The sequence below is a fragment of the Macaca mulatta genome, chromosome 6, assembly GCF_049350105.2.
Source record: "Macaca mulatta isolate MMU2019108-1 chromosome 6, T2T-MMU8v2.0, whole genome shotgun sequence".
In the NCBI taxonomy this organism is placed as follows: domain Eukaryota; kingdom Metazoa; phylum Chordata; class Mammalia; order Primates; family Cercopithecidae; genus Macaca; species Macaca mulatta.
The window spans coordinates 118235980-118252720 of record NC_133411.1 but is presented as its reverse complement, the minus strand read 5'-3'; the positions used below and the strand labels follow the sequence as shown (position 1 = coordinate 118252720).

Sequence of the window (16741 nt, the reverse complement as noted above, 5' to 3'; positions counted from 1 at the left end):
AAAATCAAAAGCAAGTTAGTTACTTGCTAGATAAATGGGGGTACAGGCATTGGGTAAATATAGCCATTCCAAATGGGAGAAACTGGTTAAAACAAAGGGGCTACAGGCCCCAGGCAAGTCCAAAATCCAGCAGGGCAGTCAAATCTTAAAGCTCCAAAATGATTTCCTTTGACTCCATGTCTCATATCCAGGCCATGCTGATACAAGAGGTGGGTTCCCATGGTTTTGGGCAGCTCTCCCCTGTGACTTTGCAGGGTACAGCCTTCCTCTCAGCTGCTTTCATGGGCTGGCATTGAGTGTCTGCAGTTTTTCCAGGCACATGGTGCAAGCTGTCAGGGGAGCTACCATTCTGGGGTCTGGAGGATGATGGCCCTCTTCTCACAGCTCCACTAGGCAGTGCCCTAGTAGGGACTCTGTGTGGGGGCTACAACCCCACATTTCCCTTCCTCATTGCCCTAGCAGAGGTTTTCCATGAGGGTCTTGTCCCTGCAGCAAACTTCTGCCTAGGCATCCAAGTGTTTCCACATATCCTCTAAAATCTAGGTGGAGGTTCCTAAACCTCAATTTTTGACTTGTGTGCACTCACAGGTACAACACCGCAAGGAAGCTGCCAAGGCTTGGGGCTTGCACCCTCTGAAGCCATGGCCTGAGCTCTATGTTGGCCCCTTTCAGTCACAGCTGGAGTGGCTGGGACACAGTGTACCAAATCAGTAGACTGCACACAGCACAGGGACCCTGGGCCTGGCCCAAGAAACTATTTTTTCCTCCTGGGCCCCCAGGCCTAAGATGCAAGGGGCTGCTGTGAAGACATCTGACATGCCCTGGAGACATTTTCCAGATTAACATTTGGCTCCTCGTTACTTATGCAAATTTCTGCAGCTGGTCAGAATTTCTCTTCAGGAAATGAGATTTTCTTTTCTATTGCATTGTCAGGCTGCAAATTTTCCAAACTTTTATGCTCTGCTTCCCTTATAAAACTGAACGCCTTTAACAGAACCAAAGTCACCTCTTGAATGCTTTGCTGCTTAGAAATTTCTTCTGCTGGATTCCCTAAATCATCTCTTTCAGGTTCAAAGTTCCACAAATCTCTAGGGCAGGAGCAAAATGCTGCCAGTCTCTTTGCCAAAACATAACAAGAGTCACCCTTGCTCTAGTTCCCAACAAGTTCCTTATCTCCATCTGAGACCACCTCAGTATGGACTTCATTGTCCATATAATTATCAGCATTTTGGGCAAAGCCATTCGACAAATCTCTAGGAAGTTCCACACTTTCCCACATTTTTCTGTCTTCTGAGCCCTCCAAACTCTTCCAGCCTCTGTCTGTCACCCAGTTCCAAAGTCACTTCCACATTTTCGGGTATCTTTTCAGCAATGCCCCACTCTACTGGTACCAATTTACAGTATTAGTCTGTTTTCACACTGCCATAAAAACATACCTGAGATTGGACAACTTACAAAAGAAAGAGGTTTATTGGACTTGAAGTTTCACTTGGCCGGGGAGGTCTCACAATCATGGCAGAAGGTAAAAGTAATGTCTCATGTGGTGGCAGACAAGAGAAGAGAGTTTGTGCATGGAAACTCCCCTGTTTAAAACCATCAGACTTTACTCACTATCATGAAAATAACCCAGGAAAGATCTGCCTCCATGATTCAACCACCTCCCACCAGATCCCTCCTACAACACATGGAAATTCAAGATGAGATTTGGGTGGGGACATAGCCAAACCATATCAGAGTTTTTCAAAGTTCCTATGGACATCTCATTCTCCAGCTTTACATTTTGAGGTAGGAGATTAATTAGCAGGATTTGTTTTTTGAGCACTGGTCACTACCCATCACTACTGCTCTTACCAGAGCAGGATCTGGTAGAAACAGAGTGCAGTAAAGAATCCAGCTGAAACCAGCAAAGGGCAACAAAAGTGACCTCTAGCTGCCCACACTGTTCATTACTATAAAGACACTCCTGCTGGGACCATGACAGTTTACAAATGCCATGGCAACAAGCCATGGCAACGGCCTGAAAATTACCTTATATGGATCTAAAAACTCCTCACCTCTAGAAAGTTCTAATAATACACCTCTTAATTAGCATATAATTAAAAGTGGGTTTAAATACAGCTTCCAACAGCACATATGCTGCTACTCTGGGCATGCTGCCCATGGGTTACCACTGCTCTGCAACGAGCAGTATCTCTGCTGCTGCTGTACACTGCCACTTCAATAAAAATCGCTGTCTAACACCAGCAGCTTGCCATCAAATTTTTCCCTGGGTGAAGCCAGGAACCTGCCTGGGCTAAGCCCCAGTTTTGGGGTCCACTTGCCCTGCATCACTTTCAAGTGTTTGGTTAAGCTGTATTTGGCCCCAACTGTTTCCACTGCCTAAGACAGTGGCAAAGTTAATCAGTTTTTGTTTTTGACAAATGACCCCTGGGGAAAAGTCTTTGCACTGGGTGAGTCTGGAGTGAAATCAAATAAAGGCAGCCTTGTACAATCTGCAGAACCACCAGATAGGTCAAATAATGACAGTTCTCTGGAAATTAGGCTCTTTAAAGGAGCTCCAGCACCATTCTACTTCCCCTGCTGGCTACCAGCCTGCTCATTTTCACAATTGTGGGCTGTTGGTTTTCAAAGCTACAGTGGACCTGGACATGTGACTGTTAGAGTAGGGCAAGTCAAAATGACACAAAACTCACTGTTCTTAGAGATTCAGCTGTTTGAATAAATACTCCCTGGATTGCTGCAAACCTTTGGTAAATTTTCAGAGTTCTAAAAAAGCTGGTTCTGACAATTTTGCCAGTGTTCTCATTGCTGAAGAGAATTTTCAGAGGTCCTTACACCTTCATTTTGGCTGACATCACTCTAAGGCTATGATTAGAACATAGATCCTCTCACTCCTTGACCGAGCCTTCTTCTATTTAAATTAGTGGTCATCAAATTTATGCATATCAGAATTACCTGGAAGGCTTGTAAAAATACAGCTGGGCAACATACCTAGAATTTCTGATTCAAGTCTGAGGTTGACACCTGAGAATTTGCATTTTATGTATATATTTATTTTTTATTTTTATTTTTTTGAGGCAGTCTCACTCTGTCACCTAGGCTGGAGTGCAGTGGCACGATCTTGGCTCACTGCAGCCTCTGCCTCCTGGGTTCAAGGGATTCTCCTGCTTCAGCCTCCTGAGTAGCTGGGACTACAGGCATGTGCCACCATGCCTAGCTAATTTTTGTATTTTTGGGTACAGACAGGGTTTCACTATGTTGGCCAGGCTGGTCTTGAACTCCTGACCTCAAGTGATCTGCCTACCTCAGCCTCCCAAAGTGCTGGGATTACAGGAATGAGCCACCACGCCTTGCCAGAATTTGCATTTTTTAAAACTTCCCAAGTAATGCTGATGCTGTAGGTGTAGGGATTATAATACACTTTAGGAACCACTGCAGAATATCATGTAGTACCTTCAATCCATTGCCTTAGGTAGTGCTTCCCAACCCTGGAATCAACAATACATATAAGCGAATAATATATACTCTCTATGTAGTAATACAATACATAAGCTATTATGTATTTAGTACTTCATTGTAGGCATGATATGCTTTACATTGATAGGGTTATTTAATCTATACAACTCATGAATTGGTATTATTACTTTCCCATATTTATAATAAATTGGAAACTGAGGTCAGAGAACAAAGTAGATTGCCCAGAGGCACATGGCTACAAATGCAGGAGCCAGTATGTGAATATGTCTGTTTGATTCTAGAGTATAGGCTTTTTCAGCCTCCATACCAGTGTTTCTCATAGTAAGAGCTCACTTATGATGCCTTGGTTAACTGTAGTTGGGACATGCATGCAGGATTAAAAACAATGACTCATGTAGTGAGAAAGTGATTGTTATTCTGGCTCTATTTTTTCTATCCTTTGATGACATCATGATAAAAATACCATTTGAGTGCTATATCTTTAATGTGTGTCTAATGGTTGGTAGCCTGCCCTTTTAACAAAGAGAGTTGTCTTTAGACTTAGAGCCTTTAGTGGGCAACAATCTGTGGCCATAATTTAAAAACATTGTTTTGCATTCATTTTTCTTACAGTTACTTTCAACTTATAATAGGTGATGCTAGTTTTCCATTTATAGTACTTTTATAAAGTCTCCTTCTTAAAGAAATTAAAGAAAACATACATTTATTTAAAGAAAAAAGGATAGTGAGTAGTATACACAGATACAGTATGAAAAAGGTTGAAATTTGGGAATCCCTGCCTTCCAGAACAGGTTAATGTTCCAAGTGGGCCAATCTGGAACACCCTAAAGGGAAGTTAGGGAAATGTAATTAAAATATGAATTTTGTTTTTTTCAAAAAGGTACTTGGATGGTTAGTCAGAACTCCTACAGCAACACGTGTAAAGGCAGGGTAATATCAAGCGAGGAATGGTTTCTTGGTAAGAAATGTACTACAGGAGTGGGCTGGGATTCAGATGGGATTTCACAAAATGTCTGGCAAATTCTCATAAACCTAAATTTCTACAGTAAATTTTGGGTAATTTGTTTCCAACAACAGCGAAAAAATTGTCTCAGTTCACAGGCAAGAGAGTTTGCAGTTGTTAAGGGGACAGCACAAGAAGTGGGGCTCTTAATTCGTGGGGGAGGGGTCGCGATGAATACATCCTGGGCACCGGGCGACGGGTCGGGGGTAGGGAATAAGAGAAGACAGCGGGACTGTAATCAGAGAAGCGGACACGTTTCAAGATGAATAAAAAGAACATGTGCGGAACGAAGAAACAGTTTTGTATCACTGACATAATTAACTAAACTGTTACCCAGGTTTAAATTAAGCAAGGTGTCCGGGGACTACAGCTGTTGTATTTATTTTGGCTGCATGTCATGGGAGCTGTTACTTCCCGGCTTGACAAACAGCCTCAAGATGCAAGCTGGAAGGCTGTGGTCAGCCCAAGGCTATGGAGAGGAAAGGCAGGCCTCCTCTGAACCCCGCCCCAGCAGAATAAGAAGCGAGGGGCAAGGGTCAGCGCGGAAAGGGAGGGTGGAAAGCGCCACAGAGTGCCCAGGGTCAGGGTGGGTAAACGAGCCTTTCCTCCTGTCTTTTTTTTTTTCTCCCACAGATATCTGAATTGTAACTGAACTTTATGCCAGACCTTAACCTTGTTAATCAGGTTTCCAGTCAAATCAGGATCGATTTTAACGCCTCCATTTTGGTTGTCGCTATTGGAATTTCCGAAAAAGCCTAACTGCGCCAGTCCTTCTGTTAGTTCTCCACACCCACCTCCCTTTCCCTGAGACCCCGCCCTTTTCTCTCAGCCCAAACCACAAAAGGCCGCGCTGTTTTAGCTCCTACACGGTGCTCCGCCCCCTCCCCAAACGTCGCAGTACTGCAGGGAAAGGAGGTGGGCCCGGCTGGGGGTGGGGGACGGAGTCGGCTTCGTCTTTCCGCTCTTCAGCCAATGGTGAACTCCCCCTGAGGGAGATGGGGGAGCAGGCTGTAGAGAAGGTCCAAGTATTTTTCCCTTTTTCTGCCACGTCCCAACCATTGACGTGAGCCCACTCCTCAGGTTCTGATTGGGCGTATGCATTGTCCCCCGGCAGAGATCCTGTAAGCCGATTGGTCATCTCTGCCATGAGGGCGGGGCTTGCATACTCTCCTCCTTCGCCTCAACCGCGGCGCAAGGGGCGGGACTCGCCGCCACCGCCTCTGCTTCCGCCGCCGCCACCGCCGCCGCCGCCGCCACAGCCGCCAGCCGCTGCGCGTTCGGCGGGGGAGGAGTTGGAGGCGGAGAAGAAGGCGGTGGTGGCGGGTGGAGGTTCGAGCGCTGTTCTCGCTCCGGAGCCGCTGCACATTTCGGTGAGGGTTTTTTTTTTTTTTTTTTTTTCCAATCTGGCTTGTTCCGCTGTAGGGAGTGTGGGGGTCGGGGCGAGGAAATTGCTGCGTTCTGCTCCTCAGTTTCTCTGTCTCTAGCCTCGGGAAGGAGCGGGGCCTGTCCCTGGCCTGCTGCGCCGGCCATGGTGGGTGGGGTTGATGGCTGTGGGAACCCTTTTTCGCCTCCTGGGCCCTGTCCAGCCCGGACCCGGGCCGCGCTCCTATCCGGGACGGTCGCTCCCGCCGCCCCCCGACGGATGACATCGGTTGGTATCGGGGTCTCCGCTGCCGCTCTTTCCTCCTGCCTCTTCTGCTGTCCTTGGTGACTTGGCCAAGGACCCCGCTGGCTTTCCCGTACACTCGCCACTGTCCGAGAGTGTGCCCCCCAACCAACACCTCACACCCCCCTTCTGCCGGTTTCCCGTCTCCCCGCGTAGAGCGGAACCATCTTACGCCACAGGCCTGCAGCCCCCCTCCCCCGAGGAGCCTTCCGTTGCCGTCGCTCTGCTGGGCGTCTGCATTTTCCCCGATTGTCAGTGAGGCTCGGCACGCAGACACCCCGCTCGAGCCGCAGCAGTCGCTCTACTCCCGGGATCAGCACCCTTCCGCCAGGGCTGTTCTCTGTTAGCGATGTCAGGCCAGAGCTCCTCTTGCAGATGCACCTTTAATTTGGCCTCCCTCAGATGACTGTTAATCATTTTGCGCACATTCAAAATGGTGAGCTTGAAGACGCTCAGACCAAGTTGAAGCAAAGGGAGGTGGTAAATAGTCATTTTGCAGGGAGGAAGAGTAATCTGAGAGTTCTGTCTCCGGATATTAAAAAAAAAAAAATTTACATCCGCATAGGCACTTCTTTTGAGTCTGCTGGTTTTGTGAAGTTTAAAATTTTCGTTACAGGCTTAATGTATTCTGTTTTATCATGAAATATTTGGTCACATTTCTTTAAAATGGCAGTCACCTTTGCTGAAGGCTACAGATTATGTGAAGTGTATGTGAATAAACCTGAGGATAACAGTAATAAACGTTTAAACTATATTTTTCAGTGTTGTAATTGTCTTTTGGGATTCATGTCAATTTTATATGAGATAACCACTTAATTTTAAAAATTCATTACAGACATGGCAAGTTTGATGTACATTTCAACAATGTAAATAACGGACTGTTAGGTAAAATTAGAATATTTCTTTTCATCCCCCAGTCCCACTCCAGTGTCAAGTTGACAGTTTAGTGTTCATTTTTCAAAACGCTCTTACAAATGCACTTCTAAACACATAAACGTACAGGTAAAGTTTTTTTTTTTTTTGAGGGAGGCTATACCATATGCCAAACATGTTTGCATACCGCTTGCTTATTGACTTATTTACATATCTTGAACACCTTTACTTGTTACATAAAGGTCTCCCTAATACTTTTTTAAAGGCTAACTGGTATCTCATCAGTTTGAATGGGCTATAATTTATTCCCTTTTTGAAAGACATTTAATTGTAGTTTCTTTTTGGTATCACAAATAATGATTTATAGTGAAAATAACTTTCTAATTAATTGATCGATGTTTAATTACAAATTTTAACTCATCCTTGATTTAAAAAAATTAAACAGTATGGAAGAATGTAAGATAAAAAGTACCGCTTCCACTTCTAGTCCTGCTTGCATCCTGATTGTCTGCCACCGTTAACAATTCAGTAAACTTCCTCTATGTGTGATTATTTCTGGAGCATGGGTTCCTAGAAGTGGAGTTGCTCAGTTAAAAGATTATGCGTATTTTAAATTTTGGTAACCCTTTCTCCCTCTTTATTACTCTTGTTGAAAATATTCTTGAATGTTTCTTACACATTTCTTCTTCTAGGTAAACTTTAGACTCAACTAAAAATCCTTAGCTATTTTGAATAAGATTGTATTGAAATTTTAGATTAATTTGGAGACAACTGATCTTTATAGTATTGAGTCTCTCTCCTCAGAAATGTGGCCTCTCCATTTTATTCACATCTTGTTTTATATTCTTAGGGAAATTTTTATAGTTTTTCTTTTTTTTCTTCATACGTATAACATTCCTTCCCAGTATTCCTAGCTATTTTATGGTTTGATTCGTGTGGTGGATGGAAACTTTAAATAACATTCCTCTCTCTCTTTTCTCTGGTTATAGCCAAACTTTTGAGTTTTCTATCATGTATCAAATTATTTTATTGAGTTGATTATCAGGAGATAGTTACAGTTTTGTGGTTTCCTTTTCAGTTTTTATAACTTAGGTGTTTTTCTCATTGCTTTTGCAATTATACATCCTATAAAATGTTGAACACTGATAGATTAAAAACTAATAGCACTGATAGCTAAAAACATGGTATTGTTTCTGACTTTAAGGGGGAATGCTTCTAATGTTTTAGCATTAATTATGATGTTTGCTGAAGCTTTCTGGTAAAGCCGCCGATATTAAAATATTTTCTTCTAGTCTTGGCTTTCCAAGATGATTATGTTGTTGTTTCTGACATTTTTAAAAACCATAAAAGAGTTTTCTTATATATATATTTTTGACATCTTTTGAGGTGGTATATGTGGTCATCACCAGGATTCCCTGGTTTATATTTTCCTGAGAGATCACCCTCTTAGAAAATCAACCTTATTGAGGATAATTTAGATACAATAAAATGTACTTATTTAAAATGTACAGTGTATTTTGTTTTTGACAAATGTGTACTCTGTGACCACCACCACAGTCAAGAGTGGAATATTTTCATGTCACAATTAAGGTATGGCGTATTTTCATCTCCCCCAAAGTTGCCTTTTACAATCAGTCACAATTTCACCCTCAGGACTAGGAAAGCACTCATCCTTTTTTTCTTGCTATAAATTGGTATCATTTTCTCTAGAATTTCATATAAGTGGAATTATGTAATACATACTCTTTTGTATCTGGCTTTTTCTCTTGGCATGTTTTTCAGGATTATCCATGTTTTTCTGTACTTAACTGGTTCATCTCATTTTATTGCTGAATAGAAGTCCCTGGTATTGACTTACTAGTTTGTTGACCATTCCACCTATTTACAGATACCTGGATTGTTTACAGTTTGGGGCTGTTATTAATAAATAACCTTCATTTATTGAACATTCATTTATTCAGTGAACATTCATTTATTTTGAATTTTTGTGAACATCTTTTTTTCTTGGTAAATTCCTAGAAATGGAACTTGTTGGGTTGTATGATACATAGATGTTTAACTTTGTAAGAAACTGCCAAGCTGTTTACCAGAGTGGTTGTCCTATTTTACATATCCATCAGCAGTGTATGACAGTTCCAGTTGCTCCACATCGTCCTCAGCACTTGGTTATTTCAGTCTTTTAAATTTTAGCGCTTTTAGTGGGTATGTAGTGGTATCATACTGGGATTTTAATTTGCAGTTACCAGATGACTAATGGTGCTGAGAATTTGCTCAAGTGTATGTCTTAATGAGCAAAAGATCTGTTGACATCTTTTGTTCGTTAAAAAACAAAACAAAAAAAATGGGTGGTTTGTCTTACTGAGTTGTAAGCATTTTTTAATGCATTCTTAATACAACTTATTTGACACAGTGATACATAAACACACACAGTGCAGTCTAAAGCTTTTTTTTTTTTTCATTTTCCTAACTTTAAAAGAAGAGCTTTTAATTTTGATAAATTCATCTTACCAACTTTTTCTTATGATTTGTGCTTCTGTGTTCTAAGAACTCTGCCTAATGCAAAGTTGTGCAGATTTACTCTTATGATTTTTCTATAAGTTTTCTAGTTTTGGCTTTTATGTCAAGGCACATTATACATTTTGGGTTAGTTTTTGTATATGGTGTGTAGTAAGGGTCAAGGCTCATTTTCTTTTCAGGTGTATATGTAGTTGTAGCACCATTTGTTGGGACTACTTTCCTTTCCCCATTGAATTAACTTTGTCAAAAGTCAGTTGACCATATTGGTGAATCTGTTCCTGTACTTTTCTCTTGATCTTTGTGCCTATAATTTTGCCAATACTAAGTTGTCATGGTTATTTTTACTTTATAAGTGTTGAAATTAGGTAATATGAATCCTTGAACTTTATTCTTTTTCAAAATTGTCTTGGCTATTCTAACTTTACCATAAAACTTTTAGAGGCAGCCTGTTGGTTTCTACAAAAAGTCCTGAAGGGATTTTAATTTGGATTGTATTTCTGAATGCATAGATCAATTTAGGAAGAATCGACATCTTGAGTCTTCCAATTCATAAATACATGTTGTCTCCATTTATGTAGGTCTTCTTTCATTTCCTTTGTCAGCATTTTGTAGTTGCATCATAAAGATGTTACTCATTTTGTTAGATTTATATCTAAGTAATAATTGGTACTATTGTAAATAATAATTTTCTTAAATTTTAGTTTCCAGTTATTCACTGCTATATGTAAAAATACAGTTGGTTTTTGCATACTGACCTTGATTCTTGCAACCTTGCTAAATTCATTTATTCGAGTAAATTTTTTGTAGATTCTTTGGAATTGTCCTATGTAGAGAATCATGTTATTTGCAAATATAGATCCGTTTTATTTTTTTCAATTTGTATGTAACTCCCTCCACCTTTTCTTCTTATTAGACTGACTAAGACCTCCAGTATGATGTTGAATAGCAGTGGTGAAAGCAGATATCCTTCTCTGTTCCTGATCTTAAGAAGAAAGCTTTGAATCTTTCATTATTGAGTGTGATAGTGGTGCTATAGATTGAATGCTTATGTCCTTCCAAAATTCATAGTGTTGAAACATAATCCCCATTGTGAGGGTATTTGGAGATGGGGTCTCAGGGAGGTGATTAGGTCATGAGGCTTCTGCCTTCATTAATGGATTTGTGTGCTTATAAAAGAGGTCCCAGAGAGCTCCTATCCCCTTATGCCATATGAGAACACAGTGAAAAAACTGCAGTCTGTGAACCAGGAAGTGGCCCTCACCAAACATTGAATCTACCAGCGCCTTGATTTTGGACTTCCCAGCTTCCAGAACTGAGAAGTAAATTTCTTTCTCTTTTTTTTTTTTTTTTTAGACAGAGTCTTGCTTTGTTGGCTAGGCTGGAGTGCAGTGGCGCAATCTGAGCTCACTGCAACCTCGGTCTTCCAGGCTCAAGCAATTCTTCTGCCTCAGCCTCCCAAGTAGCTGGGATTACAGGCGTGTGCCACCATGCCCAGCTAATTTTTGTATTTTTAGTAGAGACGGGATTTCACCGTGTTGGCCAGGCTGGTCTCGAACTCCTTACCTCAGGTAATCCGCCTGCCTTGGCCTCCGAAAGTGCTGGAATTGCAGACGTGAGCCACCGCGCCAAGCTGAGAAATAAATTTCCGTTGTTTATAAGCCACTTCAGTCTGTGGGAGCTTGTTATAGCGGTCCTAATGGACTAAGACAAGTGGCCTTTTATCATATTGAGGATGTTCCCATTCTATTCTTGGATTGCTGAGAGTTTTTGTTGTTGTTTTTGAGACAGAGTCTTGCTCTGTTGCCCAGGCTGGAGTGCAGTGGCCCCATCTCGGCTCACTACAACCTCCACCTCCTCGTGGGTTCAAGCGATTCTTCTGCCTCAGCCCCCTGAGTAGCTGGGATTACAGGTACACGCCACCTGGCTAAATTTTTTGTATTTTTGTAGAGATGGGGTTTTACCGTGTTGGCCAGGCTGGTCTTGAACTCCTGACCTCATGATCCTCCTGCCTTGGCCCCCCAAAGTGCTGGGATTATAGGCATGAGCCATTGTGCCTGGCCGAGAGTTTTTTTGTTTTTTGTTTTGTTTTAATCGTGAGTGGATGTTGAGTTTAGTCAGGTATTTTTACTGTATTTATTGAGATGATAATATGGTTTGTTTCTGTGTTAATGTGATGAATTACATTAACTTATTTGCGAATGTAGAATCATCTTCCATTCTGTGGCTAAACCTCACTTGGTGATGGTGTATTATCTAGTATCATTTTTATAAATTGGTGAAATACTTTGTTTTTTTTGTTTTGCATCTGTGTTCATGAAAGATACTTTTTCACGTAATGCTGGTTTCATAGAGTTGCAAAGTGTTTCTTCTTATATTTTTGAAAAAAATTTTATCAGGATTAGTATTATTTGTTTTATAATTTTTTTTTTTTAGAGTTTGCACGTGAACTCTTCTGGTCCTAGAGTTTTCTTTGTTGGAAGGCTTCAAGGGATAAGTCCAATCATTCTTTAATAGATACAGGATTATTAGGGTTATCTATTTCTTCTTGAAAGCTTTCAGTCTTTGTATGAGTCACTCACTAAGTGCGGTTTAGTAGTTTTTGTCTTTCAAGGCATTTGTCTTATTTCATTTGTTCATTGTCATAAAATTGTTTCTTAATTATTTTGATGCCCATGACATCTGTAGTGATGTCTTTCCTTTCATTCTTGTTATTAGCAGTGTGACCTCACTTGTTTTTATTTGGTTCCAGGTTTATTTTATTAATCTTTTCGAAGTCAACTTTTTATTTGATTGCTTTTTGATTTTTTTATTTTTAGTTTTATTGATTTCTACTCCTTACTATTTCTTTCTGTATGCTTTGGGTTTAAAATTCCTCTGTGTTAATTTATTAAGGTGTAAGCTTAGGTCATTGACTTGAGACCTTTTTTCTTTGCCTTCCAAGCACTGCCCGAGGTGCTCACACAAATTTGATGCACTGATTATTTTTAAAGTTCTTACGTCACTTCCACTTTGACCCATGGAGGCTGCTGTTTAATTTCCAAATATTTGGTGATTTTGCATGTCTCTTTCTTTGTATAATTTGTTTTAAATTCTTTCATGTTTGTTGTATGATCAGAATATGGTTACTCTCAGTAAATGTTCCATGTCCACTTCAAAATAATGTGTATTCTGCTGTTTAGCGATGGAGTATTCTATGTCAAGTTGATTGATGGTGCTTGTTAGGCTTTCTGTTTCCTTACTGAGTTTTTGTTTGTTTCATTGATCATTGAGAGAAGAGTGAAGTCTCCAAGTATAATGGTGAGTTTATTTATTTCTCCTTTTCAGTTTTTGCATCATGTGTATTGAACCTCCTGTTAGGTGCGTGTAAATTTAGGATTGTTAAAACTTTTTGGTGAACGAACCCCTTTATCATTATGTAATGCCCTCTTTATCTGTGATAGTATTCTTTTCCAAAGTCTACTTAATATTAATGTTGCCTCTCTAGCTTTCTTTTAGTGTTTGTATATTATTTTCCATCCATTTAATCTGTCTTTTATTTAAAATGGGTTTGCTCTGTTGTGCATATGTACCCTAGAACTTAAAGTATAATTAAAAAAAGAAAAATGAGTTTGTTCTAGACAGCCTTTTTAAATTCATCTCGAAAAACCTGTTTTTAAATTGAAGTGTTTAGACTGTTTACATTTAATGTAATTATTGATGTAGTTGGATTTAAATATATAATCTTAATTGTTTTCTGCTTACTCTGATCCCTGTTTTTGAGTCCATTTTATCTTGACCATTGACTCACTACTTACACTTACTTTTTCTCTTTTAAAAAGTTATTGGCTTCTCTGTGATTTATATTATACATCTTTAATAATATACCATATTGAAGCAATATTACACCACATTTTTCATAGTGTCAGAGCTCTACAACAGTATATTTACAATGTATATTTACAATTTCTCCTTATCTTTTGTGCTATTACTGTTTTACCTTTTACAAATGCCATAAATGCATAATACCTTGTAATGTTTGTTTTATTCCTGTGCTGTCTAATATGGTAGTCTTTAGCCAGTGTAGCTATTTAAATTTGAATTTAAAGTAGTATAAGTTAAATTAAAGTTCATTTTCTTTGTTATAATGGCCTCTTTTCCAGTGCTTACTCCTTTTGCATGAAGAACTTCCTTTCACATTTCTTGCATTTCAGTTCTACTGGTAACAAAGTTCCAAAGATTGTCTCACAAATACTTTGTTTCACTTTTTCTTTTGAAAGATTTTGCTGGATATACATTTAATGTTCACAGTGTTTCTAATATTAAGGATGCTGTTTATTACCTTTTGACTTGCACAGTTTCAAATAAGAAGTTGGCTGTGATTCTTATTTAGTTCCTTTTTCTACTGTCAGTATCAAATATGTTTTATCAGTGGTTTTTAAATTTTATTTTATGTGTTTGTTTTTTGAGACAAGGTCTTGCTCTATTGCCCAAGCTGTAGTGCAGTAGTACAAGCTTGTCTCCCTGTAGCCTCCAACTTCTAGAATCAAGCAATTCTCCCACCTTATCCTCCGGAAATGCTGGGATTGCAGGCCTGAGCCACTGTGCCCAGGCTGTCATTGGTGGTGGTAGTGGTTGTTTTTGAGACAGAGTCTCACTCTTGCTCAGGCTGGAGTGCAGTGGCGCCATCTCAGCTCACTGCAACCTCCACCTCCTGAGTTCGAGTGATTCTTATGCCTCAGCCTCCCAAGTAGCTGGGATCACAGGCTCCCGCCACCACACCTGGCTAATTTTTGTATTTAACAGGGTTCCACCACGTTGGCCAGGCTAGTCTCAAACTCCTGGCCTCAAGTGGTCTGCCTTGGGCTCCTGGAGTGCTGGGATTGCAGGCATGTATCATTCGTTTTTTGTTTTGTTTTGTTTTTTGTTTTTTTGTTTTTGAGATGGAGTCTTGCTCTGTCTCCCAGGCGGGAGTGCAGTGGCGCGGTCTCGGCTCACTGCAAGCTCGGCCTCCCAGGTTCACTCCATTCTCTTACCTCAGCCTCCTGAGTAGCTGGGACTACCGGCACCCGCCACCATGCCTGGCTAATTTTTTTTGTATTTTTTTTAGTAGAGACAGGGTTTCACCATGTTAGCCAGGATGGTCTCTATCTCCTGATCTCGTGATCCACCCACCTCTGCCTCCCAAAGTGCCGGGATTACAGGTGTGAGCCACCGTGCCCGGCCATATCATTCATTTTTTATAGCAGGTTAGAGATGTTACATCGTGGGATATGTGTACATTTTTGTGTGTGTTATATTTATACTGCTTTTGTAGGGGGGAATCACTGAGCTTCTTGGGATTTATGATCTTTTAAATAATGTTTGAAAAATTCACAGCATCTTCTAATGTTTCCACTGCTCTCCCTCCTACCGCCAATTTGCGGGATTCCAGTTAAATTCATGATGGTTCATTTAATGAAGTCTACAACTCTTGGAGGCTCTATTCTGGTTTTTGTTGCTGTTGTTTTTTAATGTGTTTCTTTTCACTTAAATCACTTTTTATCTAGGCTTGGGTCATGTCTTTTGACCTAACTTTTTTTTTTTTTTTTTTTGAGACAGTCTCAGTCTGTCACCCAGGCTGGAGTGCAGTGGTGCGATCTTGACTCACTGCAACCTCTGCCTCCTGAGTTCAAGTGATTCTCCATATCTCAGCCTCCTGAGTAGCTGGAATTATGAGCATGCACCACCATGTCTCACTAATTTTTTGTATTTTTAGTAGAGACGAGTTTCACTATGTTGATCAGGCTGATCTTGAACTCTTGACCTGAAGTGATCCGCCCATCTTGGCCTCCCAAAATGCCGGGATTACAGGCATGAACCACTGAGCCTGACCTGACTTATCTTGAGCTCACTAAAAGTTTCCTCCCCTAGTTTTTTAATGAGCCTATAGAATGCATTCTTCATTTCTGTTACTGTGTTTTTTATTTTTTGCATTTCCATTTTCATCTCTCCTGAAATTTCTCATGAGTTGATGCATGTTCCTACCTTTGTGCCGAGTCTTTAAAAGGGTAATCATAGTTATTTTAATTTTCTTCTCTGATAATTCTGTTATTTGCCTTATCTGGTTCTGTTCATTGCTGTCTCTTGATAAAGAGGGTTTTTTCCTCCTTAACTTTTTTGTCTTGTAATTTTTGACTGAATGGAAGACTTCATATGCAGAACAGTAGAGATTGAGGCAAATAATTCTTATGTCTGAATGTGAGTCTGCTGCTGCATCTGCTAGGCTTTTAGTGTGGTGTCGCGTTGATTCAGTCTAATTCATGATTGAGATGGGTTTGGATTTTGTATCTGCGGTTGCATTGTTTAGTGTTACCTTATGCTTAGTGTGGCAGCTGAAGTGCCTGATTTTTCTAAGTGTTCCTATTTCACTGTCAACTTTCAGCTTTCTCATGTGTGCCCATCCCTCAGTGGAGAAGTTTCTCCACATGCTGTCATTATCCCCAGCAGTAGACTATTGTTTCTTGATGCTGACTAGCCTGGGGATGGATGCAGAGTTTTCTCTGTCTTCCTTATCTGTACTCAGTGCTACACAAGCCTTGTGTCTCTTGTTTTTGGGTATGGGCCAGTGATGCTGTACCTTCTCTCCATGGTAGCCAAACTCTGCCTCATATCTTTTTTTTTGAAACGGAGTTGCACTCTTGTCACCCAGGCTGGAGTGCATTAATGTGATCTCGGCTCACTGCAAACTCCGCCACCCAGGTTCAAGCGATTCTCCTGCCTCAGTCTCCCAAGTAGCTGGGATTACAGCGATGTGCCACCACGCCCAACTAATTTTGTACTTTTAGTAGAGATGGGGTTTCCCCATGTTGGCCAGGCTGGTCTTGAACTCCTGACCTCAGGTGATCCTCCCACCTCGGCCTCCCAAAGTGCTGGAATTACAAGCCTGAGCCCTGCACCCGGCCCGTATCTTTGATAGGTTTTGTGCAGGAGAGATTTTCTGCTCCTTCCCCAGTGGTAGCAAATCTTTAATGTACCGGTATAGGAGCCAGGACTATAAACTGTTTCCTAACTGTGCTCTAGGAGTAAAGGTCTTTTTCTTTTACTCATACCCAAACCACAATGGAGTACAGAGATTGCTGCCCTTCCCTAGTGGTTTAAAGTTGTTGGCCGTTCACTGTGGCTCACACCTGTAATCTCAGCATTTTGAGAGTCCAAGACGGGCAGATCATTTGAGATCAGGAGTTCAA

General features: G+C 40.8%; 1 protein-coding gene across 1 annotated transcript in view; it reads left to right on the top strand.

The window, feature by feature from the left end:
* Positions 1-5735: 5735 nt before the first annotated feature.
* Positions 5736-16741, top strand: part of PJA2 (praja ring finger ubiquitin ligase 2) — a 74076-nt gene continuing 63070 nt past the window's right edge. Inside the window, exon 1 of the mRNA XM_015140547.3 lies at positions 5736-5850. The gene's annotated coding sequence lies outside the window, so the exon portion shown is untranslated. The remainder of the gene's footprint in view (positions 5851-16741) is intronic.